The 27,975-nt window shown below is 42.0% G+C and overlaps 6 non-coding genes across 6 annotated transcripts; 2 read left to right on the forward strand and 4 right to left on the reverse strand.

Moving 5' to 3' along the window:
- Window positions 1-15: 15 nt before the first annotated feature.
- trnat-ugu (transfer RNA threonine (anticodon UGU)) lies at window positions 16-89 on the forward strand. Its single transcript has one exon. It is a non-coding gene; the product is annotated as a tRNA-Thr (tRNA).
- Window positions 90-366: 277 nt separating this feature from the next.
- trnat-cgu (transfer RNA threonine (anticodon CGU)) lies at window positions 367-440 on the forward strand. Its single transcript has one exon. It is a non-coding gene; the product is annotated as a tRNA-Thr (tRNA).
- A 22,005-nt stretch (window positions 441-22,445) lies between these two features.
- trnad-guc (transfer RNA aspartic acid (anticodon GUC)) lies at window positions 22,446-22,517 on the reverse strand. Its single transcript has one exon. It is a non-coding gene; the product is annotated as a tRNA-Asp (tRNA).
- Window positions 22,518-24,362: 1,845 nt separating this feature from the next.
- trnad-guc (transfer RNA aspartic acid (anticodon GUC)) lies at window positions 24,363-24,434 on the reverse strand. Its single transcript has one exon. It is a non-coding gene; the product is annotated as a tRNA-Asp (tRNA).
- Window positions 24,435-27,143: 2,709 nt separating this feature from the next.
- trnad-guc (transfer RNA aspartic acid (anticodon GUC)) lies at window positions 27,144-27,215 on the reverse strand. Its single transcript has one exon. It is a non-coding gene; the product is annotated as a tRNA-Asp (tRNA).
- Window positions 27,216-27,475: 260 nt separating this feature from the next.
- trnad-guc (transfer RNA aspartic acid (anticodon GUC)) lies at window positions 27,476-27,547 on the reverse strand. Its single transcript has one exon. It is a non-coding gene; the product is annotated as a tRNA-Asp (tRNA).
- Window positions 27,548-27,975: the final 428 nt, after the last annotated feature.

Raw genomic sequence — 27,975 nt, forward strand, 5'->3', positions numbered from 1 at the left:
ACCTATGAAGGAAAGGGCACTGTGGCTTAGCTGGTCAAAGTGCCTGTCTTGTAAACAGGAAACCGTGGGTTCAACTCCCAGCAGTGCCTGCCATTGTTTTGTGGGGTCTTTCAGAAAATTGCATAAAATTTGAGAGGAAAGGCTTGGTTCTTTGAAGCAACTGTGTTTAGCATTGTTAAGAAAACAATGCTGTTCCACATAGTTGCTCAATCGCTAGGATGGGTTGTGTCTTTCAGTCGTATCCACTGAGCTGGAGATCACCTATCGGCCAACACTGGTTTGCTCAAATCAGGATTATAATTCTTATTACCCAGCATCAGCTTTAGCCAGGTCAAAGGATGATCAACAAAGGACCAACAGGCGAAGGGCGCTGTGGCTTAGCTGGTCAAAGTGCCTGTCGCGTAAACAGGAGATCCTGGGTTCAACTCCCAGCAGTGCCTTCTGTTGTTTTGTTTTGTGAAGCATCTGTGTTTAGCGTGATTAAGAAATCAATGCTGTTCCACCGAGTTGATCAATCACTGGGATGCGGTGTGTCACTCAATCACATACACTGAGCTGGAGAGCACCCATCGGCCAACAGCGGGTTTGCTCAAATAAGGATTATAACTGTGGAACAAAGTGAGAATATTCTTATTACCCAGCATCAGCTTTAGCCAGATCAAAGGATGATCGACAAACAACCCTGGAGCGAAGGTTGCTGTGGCTTAGGTGGTCAAAGTGCCTCTCTTGTAAACAGGAGATCTTTTGTGGGGTCTTTCAGAACATTGCACAAATTTGAGAGGAAAGGCTTGGTTCTTGGAAGCAACTGTGTTTAGCATTGTTAAGAAAACAATGCTGTTCCACCTAGTTTATCAATCGCTGGGATGCGGTGTGTCACTCAGTCACTTACACTGAGATGGAGAGCACCCATCGGCCAACAGCAGTTTGCTCAAATCAGGATTATAACTGGAACAAATTGAGGATATTCTTAATACCTAGCATCAGCTTTAGCCAGGTCAAAGGATGATCGACAAAGGACCAGCAAGCGAAGGGTGCTGTGGCTTAGATGGTCAAAGTGCATGTCTCTTAAACAGGAGATCCTGGGTTCCACTCCCAGCAATGCCTCCTGTTGCACAAATTTGACAGGAAAGGCTTGGTTCTTTGAAGCAACCGTGTTTAGCATTGTTAAAAAACTATGCTTTTTCACCTAGTTCATCAATCGCTGGGATGCGGTGTGTCACTCAGTCACTTACACTCAGCTGGAGAGCACCCATTGGCCAGCAGCTGGTTTGCTTAAATCAAGATTAAAACTGTGGAATAAATTGTGGAAGTTCTTGCTACCCAGCATCATCTTTAGCCAGGTGAAAGGATGATCGGTAAAGACCTATGAAGCAAAGGGTGCTGTGGCTTAGCTGGTCAAAGTGCCTCTCTTGTAAACAGAAGATCATGGGTTCGACTCGAAGCAGTGCCTGCTGTTGTTATGTGTGGTCTTTCAGAGCATTGCACAAAATTTGAGAGGAAAGGCTTGGTTCTTTGAGGCATCTGTGTTTAGCGTTATTAAGAAAACAATGCTGCTCCACCGAATTGATCAATCACTGGGATGGGGTCATGGCTGGAGAGCACCCATCGGCCAACAGCGGGTTTGCTCAAATCAACAAAAGTGAAGAAATTCTTGTTATCCAGCATCAGTGTTAGCATGGTCAAAGGATGATCGGTAAAAGATTCAGATGCAAAAGGCACTGTGGCTTAGCTGGTCAAAGTGCCTGTCTCGTAAACAGGAGATCCTGGGTTTGACTCCCAGCACTCCCTGAAATTATTCTATGGGCTCTTTCAGGACATTGCACCAAATTTCAGAGGAAAGGCTTGGTTCTTTGGTGAATGCCATTGTAAAGAAAACCTCTTTGTGTCAAGGCACTTGCTCTTAGACTTGAGCCAACAATTTGCTGTTGACTGGCGACCGATGCATGGTTACACTCAACTTCCCTCTAAAATTACTATCCAGTTCTCTAGCCCTGACCCCCAACAGCTGGAAAGTATTTCTCTAGTTTTTTTTTCAGTATCCAACATTTTACAAGATCTGAGTCTCAACTCAAATTTTGTAAATTCGAGAAATTTAAACCTGACTATATGTTTATGTTCTTGGCGAATTGTTATGATTTCTTTTAATGATTGCATTTTTCAAAGCACAGTGATTCTTTGGCACAATCAGTCAGCGTGCTCGGCTGTTAACTGAGAGGCTGGTGGTTCAAACTGTGTTTCTTGAGGAACTGTGTTTGGAGTTTGATGTTGGTTTCAAGTTCATGTGCTTTGCAATCCCATTCAGCATTTGAACTGTACATATAGCAATCATTTTCAAAGTTGGTGGATCTTGATGATGGGCTTCTCTGCATGGGCTGAAAGACCATAAGGGCGACAATGACCGGAGGAATAACACATACTCCTACGTGGGACTTGTGCCAGCAAAGCAACATCATTTTTTGGGGGTGGCTGGGGGGGGGGGGGGGGGGGGTGTTAAGGAAATGGTCACACATAGGCCTATAGCTATACAATGCTGTTCCACCAAGTTGACCTATCGCTGGGATTGGATGTGACACGCAGTCACACACACCGAGCTGGAGAGTACCCATAGGCCAACAGCGGGTTTGCTCAAATCGAGATTTGAACTGTGGAATAAAGTGAGGGAATTCTTGTTGCCCAGAATCAGTTTTAGCCCGGTCAAAGGCTGATCGATAAAGGACTAGTAAGGAAAGGGCCCTGTGGCTTAGCTGGTCAAAGTTCCTGTCGAGTAAGCCGGAGATCCTGGGTTCAACTCCCAGCAGTGCCTGCAAGTGTTTTGTAAGGTCTTTCAGAACATTGCACCAAATTGGCACAAGTCCCACATATGAGCATGTGTGTTTCCTCCTGTCATTGTTGCCCTTATGGTCTTTCAGCCCATGCAGAGTTGCCCATCATCAAGATCCACCAACTTTGAAATTAATTGCTATTTATACAGTTCAAATGCTGAATGTAACTGCAAAGCGCAAGAACTTGAAACCAACATCAAGGTCCGAATGCAGTTCTGAAAGACACATGTCCCATGATCGGTAAAGGACTAAGAAGCAAAGGGCGCTGTGACTTAGCTGTTCAAAGTGCATGTCTTGTAAACAGGAGATCCTGGTTTCAACTCCCAGCAGTACCATTGTACCAAATTTGAGAGGACAGGCTTGGTTGTTTGAGGCAACTTTTTATAGAAGTGTTCTGAAAACCTCTTTGTGCCAAGGCACTTGATCTGAGACTTGAGCCAACAATTTGCCATTGATTGGCGACCGATACACGGTTACTATGCAGATTCTTGACACTTCACACATTGTCCAATGCAGGTTCTTGACAAGGTGATGATGCTGGAACTTTTGTTTGGTGCTGTTCCAGTGAGATTTATAAAGATGACTGCCTGAAGATGACATAAAAATTCCCTCAGTCCTATATGGGGCATGTCAGGCAAAGGCACTGGGGAGATGGCTATGGATAAATCTTCAATAAATGCACAAGTTTACATTGAAATTTTAGACTGCTTTCTTATCCCTTCAATTGAAAATATGTTTGTCATTTTCCAAGATGACAATGCATCATGCCACAGAGCTAAAACTGTTAAAGCATTCCTTGGAGAAAGACTCATCCAGGCAATTTCATGTCCTGCAAATAGCCCAGATCTCAACTCTATTGAAAACCTGTGGTGGAAATTGAAAAAAATGGTCCACAGCAGGGCTCCGACCTGCAAGTATGATCTGGCAACTGCAATCAAAGAGAGTTGGCACCAAATCGATGAAGAATACTGTTTGTCACTCATCAAGTCCATGCCTCAGAGACTGCAAGCTGTCATAAAAGCGGGAGGTGGTGCAACTAAATACTAGAGCTGTGTTTTGATTGTCATTTCTTTGTTTGTTTCTCATGATTCCATATTTTTTTTCCTAGGAGTGATTCTATATATATTTCCCTGCACTTGCTCTATAAAAGTAACATTTCCTGACCACCAGAATGTTTTTTATTCATTTCTTTTGGTGTTTCTGAATGCCAATGCACTTTTGAACTAATTTATTATTCTTTTAAGCTTTTTATCTGAGTTTGTTCTACATAATTAAATGTCTGAGTGAGTGCTCGTCCGAGACTGTTGATTCCATACTTTTTGCTAGGGATTGCAGATACCAATTAATTTCAAAGTTGGTGGATCTTGACGATGGGCGGTTCTGCGTGGAGTTAGGGTTTAGACAATAAGGGCGACAAAGACAGGAGGACTCACGCACGCTGATACATGGAAATTGTGCCAACAGAGCAACATCTTTTTTTAATTTTTTTTTTTATTTTAAGGCAATGGTCACGCATATATACAATGCTGTTCCACCTCGTTGACCAATCCAGGGTTTCTACACGTTTCCTCAAGTTAAATTTAAGACTTTTAAAGACCAAATTAAGGCAATTTTGGGGAAACTTAAGACCTTTTCACAGCCGGATCGACAAAGAAAAACAAAATCTGTCAATTTGATTTATTTCTTCAAAGTGGAAATATGGAATGTGTGCAGGATTTTAGAATGCAGCATATTGAAAAGGCTACTCAAGCGACACCACCAATTTGGCTACGTAAGCCATTTTTTCGGCACCACAAGTAAAAGTGTTGGCAATGTCTGAGTCTGGGAACTTGTACCTGAAAAGTTCTGAAATACCTTCATTGCCATTGTAGGAATTGTGTCTAGCAATTGTGTGCAGAGTCCACAAAACCTCTGCTTTCATGGGTGCTGTGGACCTAATGATGTGTGTAGATTCACTCTCGCAAATCCACTAGCAATCATAGCTGGGCTGGGATGCAGCACTAGCACCTGTCAGGGAAGTTCAAGTTTAAACTCCAAGACAAGTAGCAACTCAATAGCTCAAATGAGAAATGAATCAAACACAGCCAAGGATTGCCTGCTTCGAAGACTTTATAGAAAACAAGATATATATCAAGTGTACAAGCAATGTGATCCAGCCAGGAGCAATGACCACGCAGGAAAACAACGAGAATACACAAGTCAAGGGTCTATATGCTTGTTGAAAAGGCGTTGCTTACTGTGAAACGATACCTACTATGGAACAACAGTGAACCTTGTTACTGCCCAACTTTGGAGGTAGAGCACACAAACATGAATAGATACAGTCATAGCACAAATGAATATAGTTTCACAGCAGTTATGTGTTTTATAAGCATGAATAAAATATTCCTTCACAGCACCTAGCTGGCTAGTGTTAGTTGATGTCGCTTCGCTTGCATTAGCAGCTTGCTGGCTGGCTTTAGGGTCTGTCTCTTCAGGCTCATGAGCAGCATGAGACTATTGCACCTTCATGCCCATTATACCCAGCTGAATTTTTTTTTTTTTGCATATGGTTCAAATAGCCTCGAACACACTGCTATCTACTGGCTTGAGCCAAAGGCGAAAGGATTGTTTACTCAACCATGCTTCGTTGAATTTACATTTCTCCATCTCTCTAATATGAAATGTAGGGCTACGTGTAAAAAAAAAATCTGCGTCAGTGTAGAGCATGACATTTTGTCGGAACTCCCGTCGTGACACGGGACTCACGCGGGAATCATGCGGGACAGGATTAATAGTTTTATTAATCCCGTGATCAGAATGGAACAAGTCAAAGGGAGCTTGCAGGAGCATGTATGTACAGTACATATCTACCGTTGTATTCTTGTTGTGTTTTTACTCGCGATAGGATACTATGTTGTTGTTTGGATGATGTACGGATGCTAGCGAACACATGCTAACCGTTTGCAAGTGTCATTACAGTAACAGCAGCTAATTTTCATTGTGGATTTACGTTGTTGCGAACATGTAAGTTACCGAGGACAAAATTAAATTATTTCATTTCTATTTTTAGTTTCACTCTTCAAGTGATGATGTTATGCTCAACGGTGGAATAAAGTCAGCAAATCATACCAACGTCTTGCATCGTCATTTGGGAGTTTAGCTCGCTGTATACCGAGAACTGAGCAATAACGTCTTGGCGAAGATAGCACAAGGAGAATTGAGACACGGAGAAGTTACATACAACATAAATTTTAAGACACAGATGAAAATTCAATACTTTTTCAAGACTTCTTAACGTATTATTTCCAAATTGATAAATTCAATGTTTTTAAGACCCCGCGGGAACCCTGCCAATCATTAGGCTTTAGTACAGTTTACCTTTATACCCGAAAGTAGGCCTCTACAATATATCGTTTGAACATCGCCTTCGCAATTTGCGCATGCGCAGTAGTCACCAATCACGTGATCGGAAATCGGGCCGATCGCACTATTTTTCAGAGGATCAAAATCGGGTGAAAAGAATCAGGTTTTTAATTGAAAAATACATTCATGTTTTTCTGCTTCATGCACGTACAGCGCCACAGTCTCTCACCCTCCCTCATGTGACCCAACTGTTTTTCCACTTTCCACTACTGAAGCTGGTGTTTGGTACTTAACGTTAACGGTGATTGACAGGTTTGTAGCTTTGATCTGGCCAGAGAAGCCTCAGTAGCTCTACGATCAAAGGCACAAATGTGTTAATCATCATTAATCCTTTAGCGACTGATGTGTAGCTGGCTACATATTTCCGCATGCCTACTTTGAACTACTGTATCTCCTAAACGGTTTGTGCTATCGAAAAAAATTCAACTGATCCTGATAGCTCAAAGGTTGCGCTTCACAGCCAAACGGGTGTCATTGCGCTGATCGCACTCTCCTACCGCCAGAAAACCAGCGAATCAGCTCCTTTATTCTCTGACGTGCTGGCAGTGGCACATTTATGCATACGACCCTTTGAACTACCCCAATACACACAGAAGGAGAAGTCAGGAGAGCGGCAACATTAAACGGCAAAGAATGACACGTTTTTTTTTTGTTTTTTTTTTGCGAAGAAATGCCAGCAAGATGGTCATCGAGAACAATTAAACCTCCACAGAGATTCAGCGAAGTTTGGGCACGGTGGCGCAGCTGGAGGAGCAACTTTTGATGAAGACACATATCGATTGTTTCTCTGTCGTTGAACCTCCCTCCGTACATTTCTCAAACTAATTTCTACTTTGTTCACGGTACTTATGTATAAAACATGTTTGTATTGTGTTTTGACTCACAGTACAATATACAGTAAAAAAAGTGTAAATGCGCAAATGTGCGCATGAATGTGTGAATGGCAATCTTCTATGTATGATGTGTGTCTCGTTAGCTTAGCAACTATATTTGAACTGTGTAACATGGTCAAAGTCTTGTTTCAAAATATTTATTAAAATTATTATGTTCATGTATGTGCAGGAATCCATACATTGTTGGTACTATACAGCATTAGTGACAACTACTCCTCTACAGTTTGTGATGTGATAAAGAAGAGCTATACTGTGTATATGACATGAAATGACGATAAAATAAGTAGTTTTCTTCCTCAAGTGACTTATTCCCTGGAGAGGGCTGTGTAGATGCTGGAGCTGGGGATTCCTGTGTGATCGTAGACCGAAGCCGCTCACCACATAGGCAAAGATGGAAGACAGAGGCAGAGTGTGATGATGGGGTCCCAAACAAGCTCAAGTTCATCCCAAGGCGTACCCCAGGTGTCCAACCTCCTCGCACCACGGGAAACCCACAACTAGGTGAAATATTTTCCCATTTTTTTCATGCTGCAGTTTTCAAAGTTATTTGTGAAAACACAAAATCAATGCAGCAAAAAAATCTGAAGAGGGGAAGAAAGTTCACCTGAACTGAAATGACTCCGGGTGAACTGCAGAAATCTATCGGCATGGTGTTGTACATGTCGGTTTTGGATCTACCGAAGATAAGTGACTTTTGGCATCAGACCTTCCATGTGCCATTCCCTGCCACCGTCATGCCCCGAGACTTGTTCTTGCCAATATTGTCAACATTCATTTCTCTGACCCAACGGAAAATGAAGAAAAAGAAAGGAAAGAGGGCAAAGTGGATTATGACGCCCTCCATCGTGTCAGACATCTAATGGGGATGATATGCACATACTGCAAGGTCATCTACCATCCAAGACAGCACCTTGCAGTTGATGAGAGGATGGTTGGGACCAAGGCCAGGATCCGCATCAAGCAGTATACGAAGGCCAAACCCAACTAAGTGGGGGCTGAGGTTTTTTGTGCTGGCTGACATAAGTGGCTAAAATATTTATTTCATGCTCTTCGTGGGAAAGTCCAAGAAGGCTTCAGGGAAGGGACTGTCATTCGATGTTGTCACACACCTTGTCAACAAAGACTACTTGGGGTCTGGCTATATTATCTACACAGACAACTTTTACACAAGTCTTCCACTGTTCCAACACTTGAGCCTGCAGGGATTTGGAGCTTGTGGAACATACAGGGAATGTGAAATGACTACATATGGCTCCTCATATTCACATTTTGTTCATCCAAATACTATGAAATAACATTTATTTTTTCATATAGACAGGGAAGAGTTGGTGTCCCCACCACCCAGGAAAATGCCCTCACCAAAAATCCCCACGAGGCAGTATCCGGTGGATCAGGGACGGGGATCTTCAATTCATAAAGTGGATGGACATCAAAGAGGTCTCTCTGTGTTCCACCTTCCAACCAGTATCATCGGCAGTCACTCGTGGTCGAGTATGACTTTCCTCTTGGGTCTTCAGGTGGGCATAGAGGCCAATTGTGGACCCAATTATTCTGCTGCAGTGTGGGCAGGGGAAAGTAGTTGTGGTGGGTTTGGGTTGGTCCTGTTTGGAGGGCACTCTCTCCTTCCTGAGTCTGTGTTTGTCTAGTTCAGCACGGTGAAGGTCAGTGTTGTACTGTGCAGCACCCTCTCGGACGACGTTTCTCCAGGACAACCTGTCGGCTGCCATGTCTTCCCAGGCTTTTATGTCAATGTGGCACTTCTTTAGGTTTGTTTTTATGTTGTCCTTAATTAAGCCTATTCTTATGGCCTCCAGGAGCCCGCTTCCCTTCAGCAAGCTGTGAGAAGATGACTTGTTTTGGGAGGTGAGAGTCAGGCATTCAGACAACATGGCCAGTCCATCTCAGCTAGTTTTGGTTAATTGTGGCAGTGATGGTGGAACTATTTGCTTGCTCCCAGACACTAATGTTGGTGCGTCTGTCTGTCTGCTCTGAAGGATTTTCCGAAGGCCTCTTTGATGGTGTACCTCAAGTGCCTGCTGTACGTGGTCCAGGTCTCTGATCCATATAAGAGAGTGGGGAGCACCACTGCTACCAAGATTTTTATTGTTGCCTGGATATCGTGATTCTCAAAGACTCTCCTCCTTAGCCTTGAGAAAGCTCTACTGGCACTGCTGAGGTGATGGTGTATTTCATCGTGATTGTCCAGCCAGTACACAGTGGAGATAGAGTGCAGCCCTGGCAGAAGATACAGCTCTGGCCAGAAGTATTGGCACCCCGGCAATTCTGTCAGATTTCCCCAAGAAATTGATTGAAATTACAAATGATTTGGTAGTAATTTCTTAATGTATTTTGCTTGCAATGAAAAACACAAAAGAGAATGGGGGGAAAAAATCATTATCAAGTTACACAAAACTCCAAAAATGGGCCATACAAAAGTATTGACACCCTCATCCTAATACTTGGTAGCACAATCTTTAGACAAAATAACTTCGAACAACCGCTTCTGGTATCCATCAATGATCCTCTTACAATGCTCTGCTGGAATTTTAGACCATTCTTTGTCCAACTGCTCAAAGTCTCTGAGATTTGAATGGTGCCTTCTCCAAACTGGTACTTTCAGATCTCTCCCCAGGTGTTTTATGGGATTCAGGTCTGGACTGAAAGCATTTTCTAGTGCTTTATGAAGTGTGTTTTGGGTCATTGTACTGCTGGAAGACCCATGACCTCTGAGGGGGACCCAGCTTTCTCATACTGGGCCCTACATTATGCTGCAAAATTTGTTGGTAGTCTTCAGACTTCATAATGCCATGCACACGATCAAGCAGTCCAGCGCCAGAGGTAGCAAAGCAACCCCAAAACAGCAGGGAACATCCGCCATGTTTAACTGTGTGGGCCGTGTTCTTTTCTTTGAAAGCCTCGGTTTTTTTTTTTTCTGTTAACTCTATGTTGATGCCTTTTACCCAAAAGCTCTACTTTTGTCACTTCTGACCTGGGCACATTCTTCCAAAATGTTTTTAGCTTTCTCAGCTAAGTTTTGGCAAACTCCAGCTTGGCTTTCTTATGTCTCTGGGTCAGAAGTGGAAGTCTTCCTGTGTATCCTACCATAGAGTCCCTTTTCTTTTTCTTTTTTTCTTTTTTTTCCCTTTATTATTAAACCTGTCCTGTTCAGCTGTTTGACACGGAGAATGGAAGTCTAAGTGCCCGGATGGTCTGAACAGTTTTAATGTTTCACATTGAGAGTCTGACATACTCCTATTGTGATCATTCAACATATCTCGTTTATTATGACAAAGCAGCGAACAGGAAGGGGTAATGGGGGAACAGAAGAAAAGAAACACAAGAGAAGAAGGAAAACAAACACAAACTACAACAAGAAATACATTGAACGTCAACGCTTCTAATATGTTGATGCTATCGTCAGATAGATGTATTTCCGGTTGACACCATGTGGGGGGCCTGTTGACCAGGGAAAGAGGGGGATGGGGGAGTCTATAAGCTAAGTGACTGAAAGGGGTAGAGTGTACACAAATCAGCTCTGTGATCTCGAACCCAGTAATCGTGTGAATCACTTGAGAGTGTAAGCCCGTTGGCGACCGACCCTTCGCCGCCCAATCGCCAATCCTGACACCGGGACCCCCCACCCGCCCCATCACATCCAGCCGCCCGCAAGCCCCACCAGGCGTGCAACAGCCGCACATACGAGCGGAGACGCCACGCGGGCGCCAACCCAGGGTCACACACCCCCCCCCCCTCCGGGATCCAGGGTGGTCCTCCAGGCCACCCGCGCACCCATCAACCGGCCTTCAGAGATGGCAAGAAGGGACGCCCCACCAACTCCATACATTTTTATTATTTTTGTGGCATTCCTTCGCAAGCGAAAGAGAATCCTTATTCTATGTTCATCATTCTTGCAACTGTTTCCCAATGTTGTTCGTATTTGTCCATTTTATTTGTGTTGGCAGATATTTTCTCGAATGTTATATATTCAATGATTAGATTTAGCCATTGGTTCATGCTAATGTTTTGTTTGTTTTTCATATTCAACAATATTGTTTTTTTTAGCTATCATTAAACTTGCTATAAGTGGACGGGCTTGATGGTTAGAGATATTCACTGTATTCAGATCGCTAAGTAGACAAAAGAGTTGGAGACAATGGAATCCTGCAGTTCAATAGGAAGGAGAGTTTCTTCGTTACCTGTGACCAAAATTCTTGCACTGGTTTACGTTGCCAAAGAGCATGAAGGTATGTGTCTAGAGTATCTTCGTTGCAGCTTGTACATTTATCTGATTGGGAGCACCTCATTTTGTACATTTTAGATTGAGTAAAATGCCATCTGTGCAGTATTTTGAACTGTATAAGTTGAAGGTTCTTATTCTTTGTCATTGTAAATGTATTTTTACAGATGTTGGACCAATAGTTATTATCTAATGTTACCGAGAGTTCGTCGTTCCATTTTTCGATAGGTAGACAAGTAAAGTTGCTACATGAGAAGGCTTTATATACTTTTGAAAGTATTTTTGTTGTTGTTGAGGATGGATGTTTGTTATTTCATTTACGAAAGGTGGTGGGTCTAACGTACCCGTTAGTGATGGGAATTGGCTTCTGATGGCTGCCCTGATTTTATTGTATTGAAGGAAATTGACCCCTTTGATCTGGAAATCTTGTAGTATTTTTTCATATGACATGAATTTATCATCTTTAAACAAATGCTGTAACTGGTTTATTCCCGTATCATCCCATGTGCTGAAATAAATAAGAATTTTATAAACTCCAAAGTCTGGGTTGTGCCAGATTGGTGAAAATTTACACGGTGCTAATTGGTATTGCGTAATTTCCATACCTCTCCACCAGGCTTTCAAGGTACATGCTATCATTGGGTTTTTGAAGCAGCTATGGTGCTTGATACTAAAACTAATAAAGGGGAGGTTTGCCAATTGTATTCGGTTGCAGTCTGTTTGCTCTAATTCTAGCCATGACTGTTGTTCAGTGTTAAGATGTAACCACCTAATAAGATATTGTATTTGATTTGCTATATAATAGTGTTGGAAATTGGGAGCCTCTAAACCCCCCTCTGGTTTATTTCTTTGCAATTTGGCAAGACTAATTCTGTTTTTCTTGTTCTTAAAGTAGAATTTTGCGACAGCTGAGTCTAGGTTTTGAAACCATTTTTCAGTGGGTTTAAAGGGGATCATTGAGAACAAATAATTTATTTGTGGTAATATTTTCATTTTGACTGTCGCTATCCGGCCCAAAAGTGAGATGGGTAAATTATTCCAGTGTGTCAAATCTTCACATATTTTTGCTAAGAGAGGAGTATGATTTAACTTAGTTAATTCTGTAAGTTTTGGTGAAATGTTGATTCCAAGATACTTTATATTCCCTATTGGAATATTGCAATTTAGATTTTGATCTGCAGGATTCTATGAGTTGAGTCCCTTTTCATTCAGACGCTGACGGATGGTACGGGTTGACACTGCTGTATCCTCGGACTGCAGGACAGCTTGAACTTGTTTGGATGTGAGTCGAGGTTCTTTATCCACCATCTGTAATCTTTCTTTAAAATTTCGTCAATTTTTCCTTTCCGTTCACATCTAGGGAGCATACGGTAGACACAGGAACATTCAGGTCTTTGGAGATGGACTTGAGATTGCCCATGCTTCCTCACAAATTTGCTTCTCAAGTTGTCAGACATTTCTTCTTTCTTTTCTCCATGCTCAATGTGGTACACACAAGGGCAGAGTTTGAGTCAACTTGAATCAATTTTAACTGGCTGCAAGTGTGATTGAGTTAAAGCAGTAATGTGAAGTAATTTCATAACATGCCAAATAGGGTCACTATTAAAGTAATTAAACATTGTCCAACAAATAAAGCATGAAAAAATAATGTATATGTTGTATATTTGACAAAATAATCGCGTTTCCGAAGTTCGAGCCTGAACCCGGAAGTGATATGTCACACCGGGAACAGGGATGGCAGCTCCATACAAACGGCCGCCATACAAAGCCCTTCAAACAATGCTTCAAACAGCGATATAAGCGATAGATCGACCGCAAGGGAGGAGATCCAAGTTTTTGAAGAGTTGGAGGAAAAACAGGAGGTTGGAATTTTATGTTGGACCTAACATGTATTAGCCAGATGCTAATCAGGAAGCAAACAATGTGCCTAGACTACCTGACATGGAATGGATACAAGACCCATCGAGATTACAAGATTGGTAAGATATAGGCTGTTATTATTTTCATGATTTGAAGATGCAGGCATTTGCACATAATTTTATGTTTTTGTCTACCTGATGACATTGTTAAAAAAAATAAAAATCAGACTTCATGTTCATTTTGGCAGATCCGGCAGCTCTCGAGCATATAAAATAATAATATAAAAACGTTGGGGGAAAGAAGGAAGGAGATGATTCGTTGATGGCTTTCTCCACTTTATTGTGGCAACAATAAGAAAACAAAATAACAGCGGACTGCCGCCACATTCGACCGCGAAGTTTTGCTTCTCGCTGATCTCCTCCTCGCCTCCTACTACTCCAGTGTCTCTTAAACGGATCGTGCATAGTGTCTTGTTATGAGCTTTTTGTTTACAAATGTATCAAACACACGACGTGCTGACAAATTTGTTTCTTTATTAACACATGGAGCTAACAGTACAACACGGCTCGGGGCTCTCGGGAGGAAGTGGCGTCTAATGGCGTGAGGAAATTTAGTTTTTTCACACAAGCGAACAGATTACAAAGCACCACTTCAGTGTTGTCCCGAGACTACATTTCCCATGATTCACTGCGTGACCTGCACGCTCGCTGATTCGCTGCCAGACATTAAAAGCATCACACATGTTGTTGTCACCTGTTAATGGCTCTCGGAAAACACAAACTACAAGGCTATCAAGCGATCACCGTGAAAGAAACGGCGAACCGTACAAATGCAATGCAATGCTTGAAGCATGAAGGTGGAAATACATAATACAAATACAAATAAATGTGCACAAACTCACCGGCGGTGTGTGTCTCTTACTGCAACGTGACCGTGAATTACCGCGACGCCGACCCGCTTATGTGCACATCCACACCCCTTTCTCGATTGACAGTGGATTAACCCTTTCGGACAAGATCGTAGATGACGCACAATTTAAACACGCTTAACCTAGCGAACGCAACAACAACTATGATCGGGGATTGCCACGAGTTAACTTTCGGCTAACATCGCTAGCTTATACTGTTCATTCCACAACAGTTGGCAGCTCTGCTTTGACAAAGTCATCAGTCATCTATCCAAAAATCACACTTACTTTTTGGCAAATCCTTGATCATAAGCAGACCGGTTAAGGAAGCAGGCATCTTCGAAGTGTTTGCAGCTGAAAACACTACTCGATGATGGCGTTAAATTCATTCACTTCGTGCGAACGAAAGATGTCCATTTACGTGCCCTGCTATCCTTTGGCCACTCATACAACTTTTCGTTTGAGTGAGAACAAAACATCGCCACACAACGCCATGGCATCTTACCGAGAAGCAATGCAACGAGCAATACTGTTCTATGGCGGACTTCCCTAGCACTTCTAGGTGTGACGTAATATCCGAAGATTGCCGAAGAAAAGCATTTTCATTGTCAAGGGCGTTGCTATGGGTTAAACAAAGAATCTGGAAGGGTTCCGTTAACAAAAAAAACAAAAATATGCTTATAACTGTTTAGCCATTGATATTGTTCAAAAACATGGTTGGCCAACCTTACTTCACATTACTGCTTTAATGTCACCACCTGTTATGTTCCACAAGTAAGTAACAGGTGCTGTTAATTACACAAATTAGAGAAACATCACATGATTTCAGGTGCAAATACCTTTTTCCGGCTCATTTTTAGAGTTTTGTGTAAAATGATAATGAGTTATATTTTTTCTATTCTCTTTTATGTTTTTTCATTGCAAGCAAAATAAATGAAGGTATTGCTACCAAAGCATTTGTAATTGTAATCATTTTCTGGGAGAAATTGAGCATTGCAGGGGTGCCAATACTTTTGGCCAGCAGTGGAAGTGCTTTAAAAATAAATAAATAAATAAATAAATAAATAAATAAAGGGCTTGCTCGCCAGTGCCCCGCTGTGTCCCGATCTTGTATTAGGGCTAGTGACGGCCCTGTTACAAAATATTTACAACAAATCTTTACACTCAGGTAGGCATGATAAAGGTATTGGTCCTTTCCCTATAAAGCTGTTTGAGATTTACCATTCCGCGTGTCTAACCAGCTGAACAGGACAGGTTAAAAATGAATAAATAAATAAATAGAACATGTACACATAAAAGCACACTCCAAATGGGTACGGTTACCAATCTTGCAAAGAAAGATAAGTTACTAAAAAGCTGTTTTAATTGAAATTATTTCCATTAAAGAATTGTGGCACAGTGCATTGACTCTTCTACTCCGCTTTTTCTCTCTGCCTGTGATCCTCTCCTTCATATTCCTTCAGAGTTTGCCACCCACGCACAGCACGGATGCTTGCAGGCTTGGAGTTGACATTCCAAGGAACCATTAAAAGTGCTCATTATCGTAAGAGAAAAAGAGGACAGAAATCAAACAGATAGGCACTTTTTCATGGCTTGGGTTCCCTCATCTGTTGTGCACTCTGTGGTTCTTCATAATTCTACTCATATCCTCCTATCTGCCTTTGGTTCTTGCCTTTGTTCTGGCGCTTCAATTAAGCTTCACCCTCCAGTGCGTTCACACCGCTGTCAAGTCAATGTGCCTTTGTTTCCTTCCGCTATACTGGAACTAAAGGAAAAAATAAATAAACCTGCTATCTGTTTGAAGAAACGCACGTGCCTAAAAGTGTTGCTATCTATCTGTTAATGGGGAAAATGCAGTCGTCACAGAAATACAAATTACAAATAGGGGGAAAAAAATCATTAAATTTAATCTTTTTTTTTTAGCCTGTCCTGTTCAGCTGCTTGACATGGAGAATGGGAATCTGAGTGTCCTATTGGTCTGAACTGTGTAATGTAACACAAGGGAAGATGCTATAGTCGTCCCATTGTGATAATTATTCATTGTGTTTAGTTTATTAGGAGGAAGCAGCAAACAGGAACAGGATACGGGGGTACAGAAAGGGAATTAGAAAAGGTGAGGGACAGAAGAGAAGAATAAACAACAAGAAATACATTCAACTAGTGATGGTAAGATGAAGCCTCGTGAGGCATTGAACCACTTGAGCCAATTGTTTCGAGAAAGGGTTCATTTCTCGAAGCTTCATGTGAGAATGCCACCCCCTACTGGTTAAGGGATGATCACAGTTAGTTGTTGTTCAACCACATGAGTAATTCATTATTGTGTGTTTTTGTTGTTGTTGTTTTTTTTAGGAAGGATTTAATTTACAAAATATTGTTTGACCTCTTTGTAAACAGATTATCACATATGTATGTACACTGAACCCTCACTTATCGCTGTTAATAGGGACCAGAACCGAACGCGGAAAGTCAAAAAGGGCGAAATAGGGTCACCCACCCCATTTTTAAGACTTTTTTTTGTATTTGTAATATCAATAAGTGGAAATGAAATCCTATAAATGCATACAGTGCTGGCCAAAAGCATTAGCACCCCTGGAATTCTGTCAGATAATGCTCAATTTTACCCAGAAAATGATTGCAATTACAAATGCTTTGGTAGTAATATCTTCATTTATTTCGCTTGCAATGAAAAAACACAAAGGAGAATGGAAAAATAAATAAATCATTAACATTTTATACAAAACTTCACTCCAGACAAAAGTATTGGCGCCCTTTGAAACATCATGTGACGCTTCTCTAATTTGTGTAATTAACACCTCCTGTTACTTAACTATGACACATAACAGGTGATGGCAATAACTAAATAACACATGCAGCTAGTTAAAATGGATTAAAGTTGACTCAACCTCTGTCCTGTGTCCTTGCGTGTATCACATTGAGCATGGAGAAAAGAAAGAAGACCAAAGAAATGTCTGACGACTTGAGAAGCAAAATTGTGAGGAAGCATGGGCAATCTCAAGGTTACAATTCCATCTCCAAAAACCTGAATGTTCCGGTGTCTACCGTGCTCAGTGTCATCAATAAGTATAAAGCCCATGGCACTGTGGCCAACCTCCCTGGATGTGGACGGAAAATAAAAGTTGACAATTTTGCAGATGATGGATAAGGAACCTGGACTAACATCCAAACAAGTTCAAGCTGTCCTCCAGTCTGAGGGTACAACAGTGTCAACCCGTACTATCCTTTGGCGTCTGAATGAAAGGGACTCTATGGTAGGATACACAGGAAGACCCATTTCTGACCCAGAGACATAAAAAAAGCCAGGCTGGAGTTTGCCAAAACCTACCTGAGAAAGCCATAAACGTTTTGGAAGAATGTTCTCTGGGCAGATGGGACAAAAGTAGAGCTTTTGGGGAAAAGGCATCAACATAGAGTTTAAAAACAATGCCTTCAAAGAAAACACGGTCCCCACAGTCAAACATGGCGGAGGTTCCCTGATGTTTTTGGGTTGCTTTGCTGCCTCTGGCACTGGAATGCTTGACCGTGTGCATGGGAATATGAAGTCTGAAGACTACCAACAAATTTTGGAGCATAATGTAGAGCACAGTGTGAGAATGCTGGGTCTCCTTCAAAGGTCATGGGTCTTCCAGCAGGACAATGACCCAAAACACACTTCAAAAAGCACTAGAAATTGGTTTGAGCGAAAGCACTGGAGACTTCTAAAGTGGCCAGCAATGAGTCCAAACCTGAATCCCATATAACACCTGTGGAGGGATCTGAAAATGGCAGTTCGGAGAAGGCAAATCTCAGAGACCAGGAGCAGTTGGCCAAAGAAGAATGGTCTAAAATTCCAGCTGAGCATTGGAAGAAACTCAATGATGGATACCGGAAGCTTGTTCGCCGTTTTTTTGTCTAATGGTTGTGCTACCAAGTATTAGGCTGTGGGTGCCAATACTTTTGTTTAGCACATTTTGGGAGTTTTGTGTAAAATGATAATGATTTTTTTTTTTTCATTCTGTTTTGTGTTTTTTCATTGCAAACAAAATAAATGAATATATTACTACCAAAGCATTTGTAATTGCAATCATTTTCTGGGAGAAATTGAGCATTATCTGACAGAATTGCAGGGGTGCCGATACTTTTGGCCAGCACTGTATGTTATCATCAGAACATTAAAGAATAGTTTGAAACAAATAAAATATTAATATAAATAACATCCATAAAATAATGTGTAAATATAAATAAGACATACTGGATATTCATTCTCTCATATGATACCCTTGTGGGTGTGTGTGTTTAAGTGTACACTAATATGGAAAGGAAAATCAAGTGTACATAAATATCTTTTTAGAACTTTTATGCCCATAACAAGATACTTATCACAAGATTTTAAAAATATGTAATGCAGTGACTGTGCGAAAGCTGAGCTGCAAAGTAACAAGTGATTACTGTAAGAATTAGTATGTAGTGTGTGGGTGTCAAAGTGATTCCCCAAATATTAGTATTATCATAATTTGACAGGTTGTGAAAAAAAATGTTTTGAAATTGGCATGCACGTAATCAAGCAGAGGACAGTAAAAGCGTACCTTGAACATTGTTGTACAGGATGGGGGGTTTAGGGGTTCATTCATTTTGATTCGAAAACAAAAGTTTTTCCACACAGAGGAAGTTGCAATAAGGGGACCACTATCATAGCAAATAAATATATCTTTTGGCGCTTGTGTGCCTTCAAGGGGAGTTTGACAGAGCTGCACAATGAGTGGATTGTGTTCTTCTTCTCAGTTGACAATAGATACTGTCCAATATACGAACGAGGAAGTTGCTGGTTTTTGGAAATAGCTCCAGAAAACCTATGATTTTTTTTGGAGATAGCTCCAGAAAACCTATTTACTGCCCTTTTTGGCATCACAGCCTATATGAACACTGGAGAAGTTATCAAAGTTAGACTCCCCGTCAGGGAATTCCGCGTGACAGGCGGAGATACTGTCCACTAGAATAACAAGAAAGTTGCTGGTTACTGGAAAGAGCTCCAGAAAACCTATGTAATGCCCTTTTTGGCATTAAAGCCTATATAAACACTGGAGAAGTTATCAAAAATGGACTCCCCGTCAGGGAATCTAACCCCGGTCTTCCGCGTGACAGGCGGAGATACTGTCCACTATAAAACGAGGATGTCAATTGCTTCCTGGAGACAGCTCCATGGCTTGCGGTATGCAGTGGTAGAAATGATGCTTTAGTTATTATGGTCACCACGACAGAAGGTGATCTTTCATCGAGTTCCAGGAGAAAAGGCAGTTGCAATAAGGGGACCACTATCGTAACAAAGAAATATAATCTTTTGGTGCTTGTGTGCCTTCAAGGGGAGTTTGAAAGAGCTGCACAATGAGTGGATTGTGTTCTTCTTCTCAGTTGACAGAATATACTGTCCACTATACAAACGAGGAAGTTGCTGGCTTTCGGAAATAGCTCCAGAAAACCTATGTAATGCCCTTTTTGGCATTACAGCCTATATGAACACTGGAGAAGTTATCAAAGATAGACTCCCCATCAGGGAATCGAACCCCGGTCTTCCGCATGACAGGCGGAGATACTGTCCACTATACTAACGAAGAACTCAATATATATATATATTTTTTTATGAGATAGCTCCAGAAAACCTATGCAATTCCCTTTTTGGCATTGCATCCTATATGAACACTGGAGAAGTTATCACACTTTGACACCCCCCCCCCCCATCAGGGAATCGCACCCCAGTCTTCCACGTGACAGGCGGAGATACTGTCAAGGAAGTTGCTGGTTTTTGGAAATAGCTCCAGAAAACCAATGTAATGCCCTTTGTGGCATTACAGCCTATATGAGCACTGGAGAAGTTATCAAAGATAGACTCCATGGCAGGGAATCGAACCCCGGTTTTCCGCGTGACAGGCGGAGATACTGTCAAGGAAGTTGCTGGTTTTTGGAAATATCTCCAGAAAACCTATGTAATGCCCTTTTTGGCATTTCAGCCTATATGAACACTGGAAAAGTTAACAAAGATAGACTCCCGGTCTGGGAATTCCGCGTGACAGGCGGAGATACTGTCCACTAGAATAACAAGAAAGTTGCTGGTTACTGGAAATAGCTCCAGAAAACCTATGTAATGCCCTTTTTGGCATTAAAGCCCATATGAACACTGGACTAGTTATCAAAAACAGACTCCTTGTCAGGGAATCAAACCCCGGTCATCCACGTGACAGGCAAAGACACTGTCTACTATACAAACGCGGAAGTCGATGCCTCTCTGGAGACAGCTCCATGGCTTGCGGCATATGAACACTGGAGACGTGTTTTTTTTTTTTTAGATCCTATGTAAGGCACTTTTTGGCATTACAGCCTATAGCAGTGGTGTCAAACCGAATCCACAAATGGCCGCAGTGGGTCCTGATCTTTGTCCCAACAGATCCAGCATAGACTGTTCACCCAATGACGTTTCTGCTAAAATAAGCAGCACCTGGCGGGAATCAACTGATTACACTTGGAAGACACCAGATTGTGAAAAGGTATTCATCTCGTTTGGTGGGAATGAAATCCAGTACCCATTGCAGCCCTTTGAGGACCGGTTTGACACCTGTGGGCTATATGAACACTGGAGCAGTTATCAAAGATAGACTCCCCCGTCAGTGAATCGAACCCCAGTCCTCCATGTGACAGGCGGAGAGATACTGTCCACTATACTAACAAGGAACTCAATGATTTTTTCGGAGATAGCTCCAGAAAACCTATGTAATACAGTTTTTGGCATTAGAGCCGACATGAACACTGGAGAAGTTATCAAAGACGGACTCCCCGTCAGGGAATCGAACCCCGGTCTTCCACATGACAGGCGGAGATACTGTCAAGGAAGTTGCTGGTTTTTGGAAATAGCTTCAGAAAACCTAAGTAATGCCCTTTGTGGCATTACGGCCGAGATGAACACTGGAGAAGTTATCAAAGATAGACTCCCCCGTCAGGGAATCGAACCACGGTCTTCCACATGACAGGCGGAGATACTGTCAAGGAAGTTGCTGGTTTTTGGAAATACTTCGAGAAATCCTATGTAATGCCCTTTTTGGCATTACAGCCAATACGAACACTGGAGAAGTTATCAAACACAGAGTCACCGTCAGGGAATCGAACCCCGGTCTTCCACGTGACAGGCGGAGATACTGTCACGGAAGTTGCTGGTTTTTGGGAATAGCTCCAGAAAACAAATGTAATGCCCTTTGTGGCTTTACAGCCCATATGAACACTGGAGAAGTTACCAAAGATAGACTCCATGGCAGGGAATCGAACCCCGGTCTTCCGCGTGACAGGCGGAGATACTGTCAAGGAAGTTGCTGGTTTTTTTAAATAACTCCAGAAAACCTATGTAATGCCCTTTTTAGCATTTCAGCCTATATGAACACTGGAGAAGTTATCAAAGATAGACTCCCGGTCTGGGAATTCCGCGTGACAGGCGGACATACTGTCCACTAGAATAACAAGAAAGTTGCTGGTTACTGGAAATAGCTCCAGAAAACCTATGTAATGCCCTTTTTGGCATTAAAGCCCGTATGAACACTGGACTAGTTATCAAAAACAGACTCCTTGTCAGGGAATCAAACCCCAGTCATCCGCATGACAGGCAAAGATACTGTCCACTATACTAACGCGGAAGTCAATGGCTCTCTGGAGACAGCTCCATGGCTTGCGGCATATGAACACTGGAGACGTGTTTTTTTTTTTTTTAGATAGCTCCAGAAAACCTATGCAATGCCGTTTTTGGCATTACAGCCCATATGAACACTGGAGAAGTTGTCAAAGACAGACTCCCCGTCAGGGAATCAAACCCCGGTCTTCAACGTGACAGGCGGAGATACTGTCAAGGAAGTTGCTGGCTTTTGAAAATAGCTTCAGAAAACCTAAGTAATGCCCTTTGTGGGATTAGAGCCTATATGAAGACTGGAGAAGTTATCAAAGACAGACTCCCCCATCAGGGAATCGAACCCCGGTCATCCGCGTGACAGGCAGAGATACTGTCCACTATACTAACAAGGAACCCAATGGTTTTTTTCGGAGATGGCTCCACAAAACCTATGTAATGCATTTTTTGGCATTACAGTTTATACGAACACTGGAGAAGTTATCAAACATAGACTCCCTGTCAGGGAATCAAACCCCGGTCTTCCGCGTGACAGGCGGGATACTGTCCACTATACTAACGAGGAAATCAATGTTTTTTTTTGGAGATAGCTCCAGAAAACCTATGTAAAGCACTGTTTGGCATTAGAGCCTATATGAACACTGGAGAAGTTATTAAAGAAAGACTCCTTGTCAGGGAATCGAACCCCGGTCTTCCGCGTGACAGGCGGAGATACTGTCCACTATACTAACAAGGAACCCAATGGCTTTTTTTTTTTAAATAGTTCCCAAAAACCAATGGAATGCCCTTTTTGGACTTACAGCCTACATTAACACTGGAGAAGTTATGAAACATAGACTCCCCGTCAGGGAATCAAACCCCGGTCTTCCACATGACAGGCGGAGATACTGTCAAGGAAGTTGCTGGTTTTTGGAAATAGCGCAAGAAATCCTATGTAATGCCCATTATGGCATTCCAGCCTATATGAACACTGGAGAAGTTATCAAAGATAGACTCCCGTCAGGGAATCGAACCCCGGTCTTCCGCGTGACAGGCGGAGATACTGTCCACTATACTAACGAGGAAATCAATGTTTTGCTTGGAGATAGCTCCAGAAAACCTATGTAATGCAGTTTTTGGCATTACAGCCTATATGAACACTGGAGAAGTTATCAAAGACGGACTCCCCGTCAGGGAATCGAATCCCTGTCTTCCACGTGACAGGCGGAGATACTGTCAAGGAAGTTGCTGGTTTTTGGAAATATCTCCAGAAAACCTATGTAATGCCCTTTTTGGCATTTCAGCCTATATGAACACTGGAGAAGTTATCAAAGATAGACTCCCGGTCTGGGAATTCCGCGTGACAGGCGGAGATACTGTCCACTAGAATAACAAGAAAGTTGCTGGTTAATGGAAATAGCTCCAGAAAACCTATGTAATGCCCTTTTTGGCATTTCAACCTATATGAACACTGGAGAAGTTATCAAAGATAGACTCCCGGTCTGGGAATTCCGTGTGACAGGCGGAGATACTGTCCACTAGAATAACAAGAAAGTTGCTGGTTACTGGAAATAGCTCCAGAAAACCTATGTAATGCCCTTTTTGGCATTAAAGCCCATATGAACACTGGACTAGTTATCAAAAACAGACTCCTTGTCAGGGAATCGAACCCCAGTCATCCACGTGACAGGCAAAGATACTGTCTACTGTACTAACGCGGAAGTCGATGCCTCTCTGGAGACAGCTCCATGGCTTGCGGCATATGAACACTGGAGACGTGTTTTTTTTTTTTTTTAGATCCTACGTAAGGCACTTTTTGGCATTACAGCCTATGGCAGTGGTGTCAAACCGAATCCACAAAGGGCCGCAGTGGGTCCTGATCTTTGTCCCAACAGATCCAGCATAGACTGTTCAACCAATGACGTTTCTGCTAAAATAAGCAGCACCTGGCGGGAATCAACTGATTACACTTGGAAGACACCAGATTGTGAAAAGGTATTCATCTCGTTTGGTTGGAATGAAATCCAGTACCCATTGCAGCCCTTTGAGGACCGGTTTGCCACCTGTGGGCTATATGAACACTGGAGCAGTTATCAAAGATAGACTCCCCCGTCAGGGAATCGAACCCCAGTCTTCCATGTGACAGGCGGAGAGATACTGTCCACTATACTAACAAGGAACTCAATGATTTTTTCGGAGATAGCTCCAGAAAACCTATGTAATACAGTTTTTGGCATTAGACATGAACACTGGAAAAGTTATCAAAGACGGACTCCCCCGTCAGGGAATCGAACCCCGGTCTTCCACGGGACAGGCGGAGATACTGTCAAGTAAGTTGCTGGTTTTTGGAAATAGCTTCAGAAAACCTAAGTAATGCCGTTTGTGGCATTACGGCCTAGATGAACACTGGAGAAGTTATCAAAGACAGACTCCCCGTCAGGGAATCGAACCCTGGTCTTCCGTGTGACAGGCGGAGCTACTGTCCACTATACTAACAAGGAACTCAATGGGGTTTTTTTTGGAGATGGCTTCACAAAACCTATGTAATGCATTTTTTGGCATTAGAGACAATACAAACACTGGAGAAGTTATCAAAGACAGACTCCCCGTCAGGGAATCGAACCCTGGTCTTCCGCGTGACAGGCGGAGATACTGTCCACTATACTAACGAGGAACTCAATGATTTTTTTTCTGAGATAACTCCAGAAACCCTATGTAATACAGTTTTTGGCATTACAGCCTATACACTGTGAATGCAAAAATTGTCCTGACTCAAGATTAAATAGTTCATATCACTTAATTCATACTAGTTTTTAAAGTTTACTGTCTCATATTGAGTTGTCTGCACTTTTTACCTGCTTACTTGTTTTATTAAGTTGTATGAACTTGAATCTACTAAGTGAGTAGCATGGTTTGTGGTATGAGAGCTGCGAACCTGTGGTGCGCATGTCCATTTCCGGGTGGCGCGAATTTACCTCTGGAGGAAAATTCGAAAAAGCGGTCAGAACAGAACCATTACGCCAACTGAATGTTGCCCTGACTTGGTTTGGGTAAGTAAAGCTTTTGTTTCTAACCTTTTCAATATCATTTAATGTTTAAAATGAGAATTGTTGGAAGGAAGTCCACTCTTAAACTTCGTGTTGGCATGTTCGGCTGTGTGTGTCTGCCTGTGGGTTCATAGACCAGTCGGTGTAGCCATGAGCTACGTGTTGTGCTAACATGTCTCCGTCGGCCGGTCCTGTCTGTTAGCTGTTTGCGTGATACTTCTGAGTTAACTGGTTAGCTCAGTGTAACAAGCTGTAATGTCGGGTGAGAAGTGTGTGTGGACGCGGGGGGTGCGGGTGTGTGTGTGTGTGTGCGCGTGCGTTTTTGGAGGGCAGGGGTGGCTCCGTGAAGTCATGCTAGTGCTGGGATGTAAACGTGTGTAATGTCAGTTATGTTAAATTTACAAGCGCCTTTTCTCTGAATCAGTACACGTCCAAAAAGTTGTTAAAGTTAAAATTGGGATATCGTCTGACACGATATCTTTTGAAGTGCACCAAATGCGATAAAAGTTAAATGGGTGAGTAAAATGATGTGTTTTACTTAAAAAATAAGGTGTCAAATGATAAAAAAGTGATATGAGTGAGTTAAATGTTGTTTTACTTCAAAAATAAGGTGCCAAATGCAAAGGAAAAAAAATACTTTTTCCAATTTAAGTGGGGATGTCACAAAAAGTGACGTATTCTGAATCATTTGGGAGTTACAAATTTGATGTCCCACATGTGATTTTTTAAAATCTTTTGTTGCATATTTAGTGATGAAATGCAGCCATTTCCACCTGCTCGTAATCTAAAGAGGTCTCTAAGACTGTATTACAGAGTTTTGGTTTGTTTGCTATTTTGTGCAGGCACTTCAATAAGCAAAGTGAACACACTATAATGTGTGTGTGATGTCTTACCATCTTAATTGAATTTATTTGTGTTTTTATTTTAGATGCAGGATTCAGACTCTTCCGATGACTTTGTCCAAGTTCCTGTTGGGGTTCTGCAAGTCATACCGGAGGACATGCTACTAACACCATGCAGCAATGTGATCATCCTTGAAGGGAACCTTGTTATGAATGAGGGTCCCAACAATGTCGAAAGCAATTTGTCTTGTTTTTGCTTTAATTATTGCACTGCATCTTGAATACCCCAAAACTATGAAAAACATTTTTGAGTTCTTTCAGAAGGTTTTGTTGAACATGGGACACCAAAAGCTAAGCCCAAAACTGCAAACGTTAAAGAATGCACTTTTGGCCTAGGCCTAGTGTTTGCAGCTTGCAGCTCTAGGCCGTAGATGTTGTGGCAAGGAATATGTGTAATGGGAAACGATGTGTTCTGAATGTTAGTTTTTATTTATCAGTTTGTATTTTTATTTTTACAGACTAAATGTTGCCAAGCCTTTTTGTTGCGAAGTCTGTTTGTTGCTGTGTTGTCATATTGTTTGGAAATACTGAAGTAAAATAAATAAATAAAACATGTTCATAATGCCATTTTGTGAATTCGTATTTTAAAGTTGGCGAAACTAGGTATGTTATAGATACAGAAATTTCGGTAGAAATTTTTCTGGACTCTGCTGTGTCAAGATGAAGATCTTAACCCCGCCCACATTCGTGTATGGACATTTCAGAGACCATATCTGGCCAGTTCCTGCTGATTTGGGGTCATTTCTGGGACATGTCATGGTCATATTCGGTCACTTCCTGTTGATTTGGGGGACATGTCCTGGTCCTATCAGGTCACTTCCTGTTGATTGGGGGGACATGTCCCGGTAATATCAGGTCATGTGGGGACATTTGGGTGGCGTGTACTGGTCATATCAGGTCATTTGGGGGGTGTGACCTGGTCATTTTGGGACATTTAAGGGGCGTGTCCTATTGATATTTGGTAATTTCCTGTTGATTTGGGTACATTTGTTTTTTTGCCATTGAAAATGAATGGGCAGACTATTTAAGTACTGCCCACTTACTTCGGCATAGTATATTAAGTTATTGTTACTTATCTTTATTGAGTTCCTGTCAACTGTATTGAAGTGGATTACACTAAGATACCTCAAGTAAAGTAATAAAAATTTCAAGTAAAGCCCACTTGTTTTGGCACAATATATTAAAGTTCATTCGACTCAAAGTAATTGAGTTGTAACAACTTGATATGAATTTAACTTTACTAAGATACATTAAGTTCTCACAACTTAAAAAAAAAAGTACCACTCACTTAAATTTGATAATTCCACACTACTTAACACAATAAGTTTGTTTACTTACTTTTCCCAAGGTAATCGGTTTCCTCAATTTATTTAAGTAAACTTAACTTGTTAGAATTTACAGTGTATGAACACTGGAGAAGTTATCAAATATAGACTCCTCGTCAGGGAATCGAACCCCGGTCTTCCGCGTGACAGGCGGAGATACTGTCCACTATACTAACGAGGAACTCAAAAGTTTTTTTTTTTGGAGATAGCTCCGGAAAACTTATGTAATGCACTTTTTGGCATTACAGCCGACACGAACACTGGAGAAGTTACCAAACACAGAGTCCTCGTCAGGGAATCGAACCCCGGTCTTCCATGTGACAGGTGGAGAGATACTGTCAAGGAAGTTGCTGGTTTTTCGAAATAGCTCCAGAAAACCAATGTAATTCCCTTTGTGGCATTACAGCCTATATGAAAACTCTAGAAGTTATCAAAGATAGACTCCCCGTCAGGGAATCGAACCCCGGTCTTCCGCGTGACAGGCGGAGATACTGTCCACTATACTAACGAGGAACTCAACGGGTTTGTTTTCTGGAGATGGCTCCACAAAACCTATGTAATGCATTTTTTGGCATTATAGCCAATACGAACACTGGAGAAGTTATCAAAGACAGACTGCCCGTCAGGGAATTGAATCCCTGGTCTTCCGCGTGACAGGCGGAGATACTGTCCACTATACTAACGAGGAACTCAATGATTTTTTTTCTGAGATAGCTCCAGAAAACCTATGTAAAACAGTTTTTGGCATTACAGCCTATATGAACACTGGAGAAGTTATCAAACATTGACTCCCCGCCAGGCAATTAAACCCCGCTTTTCCACGTGACAGGCGGAGATACTGTCAAGGAAGTTGCTGGTTTTTGGAAATAGCTCCAGAAAACCTAAGTAATGCCCTTTGTGGGATTACAGCCTAGGCGGACAGGCGGAGATACTGTCCACTA

Source organism: Corythoichthys intestinalis, chromosome 11 (genome assembly GCF_030265065.1).
Source record: "Corythoichthys intestinalis isolate RoL2023-P3 chromosome 11, ASM3026506v1, whole genome shotgun sequence".
Taxonomy (NCBI): Eukaryota; Metazoa; Chordata; class Actinopteri; order Syngnathiformes; family Syngnathidae; genus Corythoichthys; species Corythoichthys intestinalis.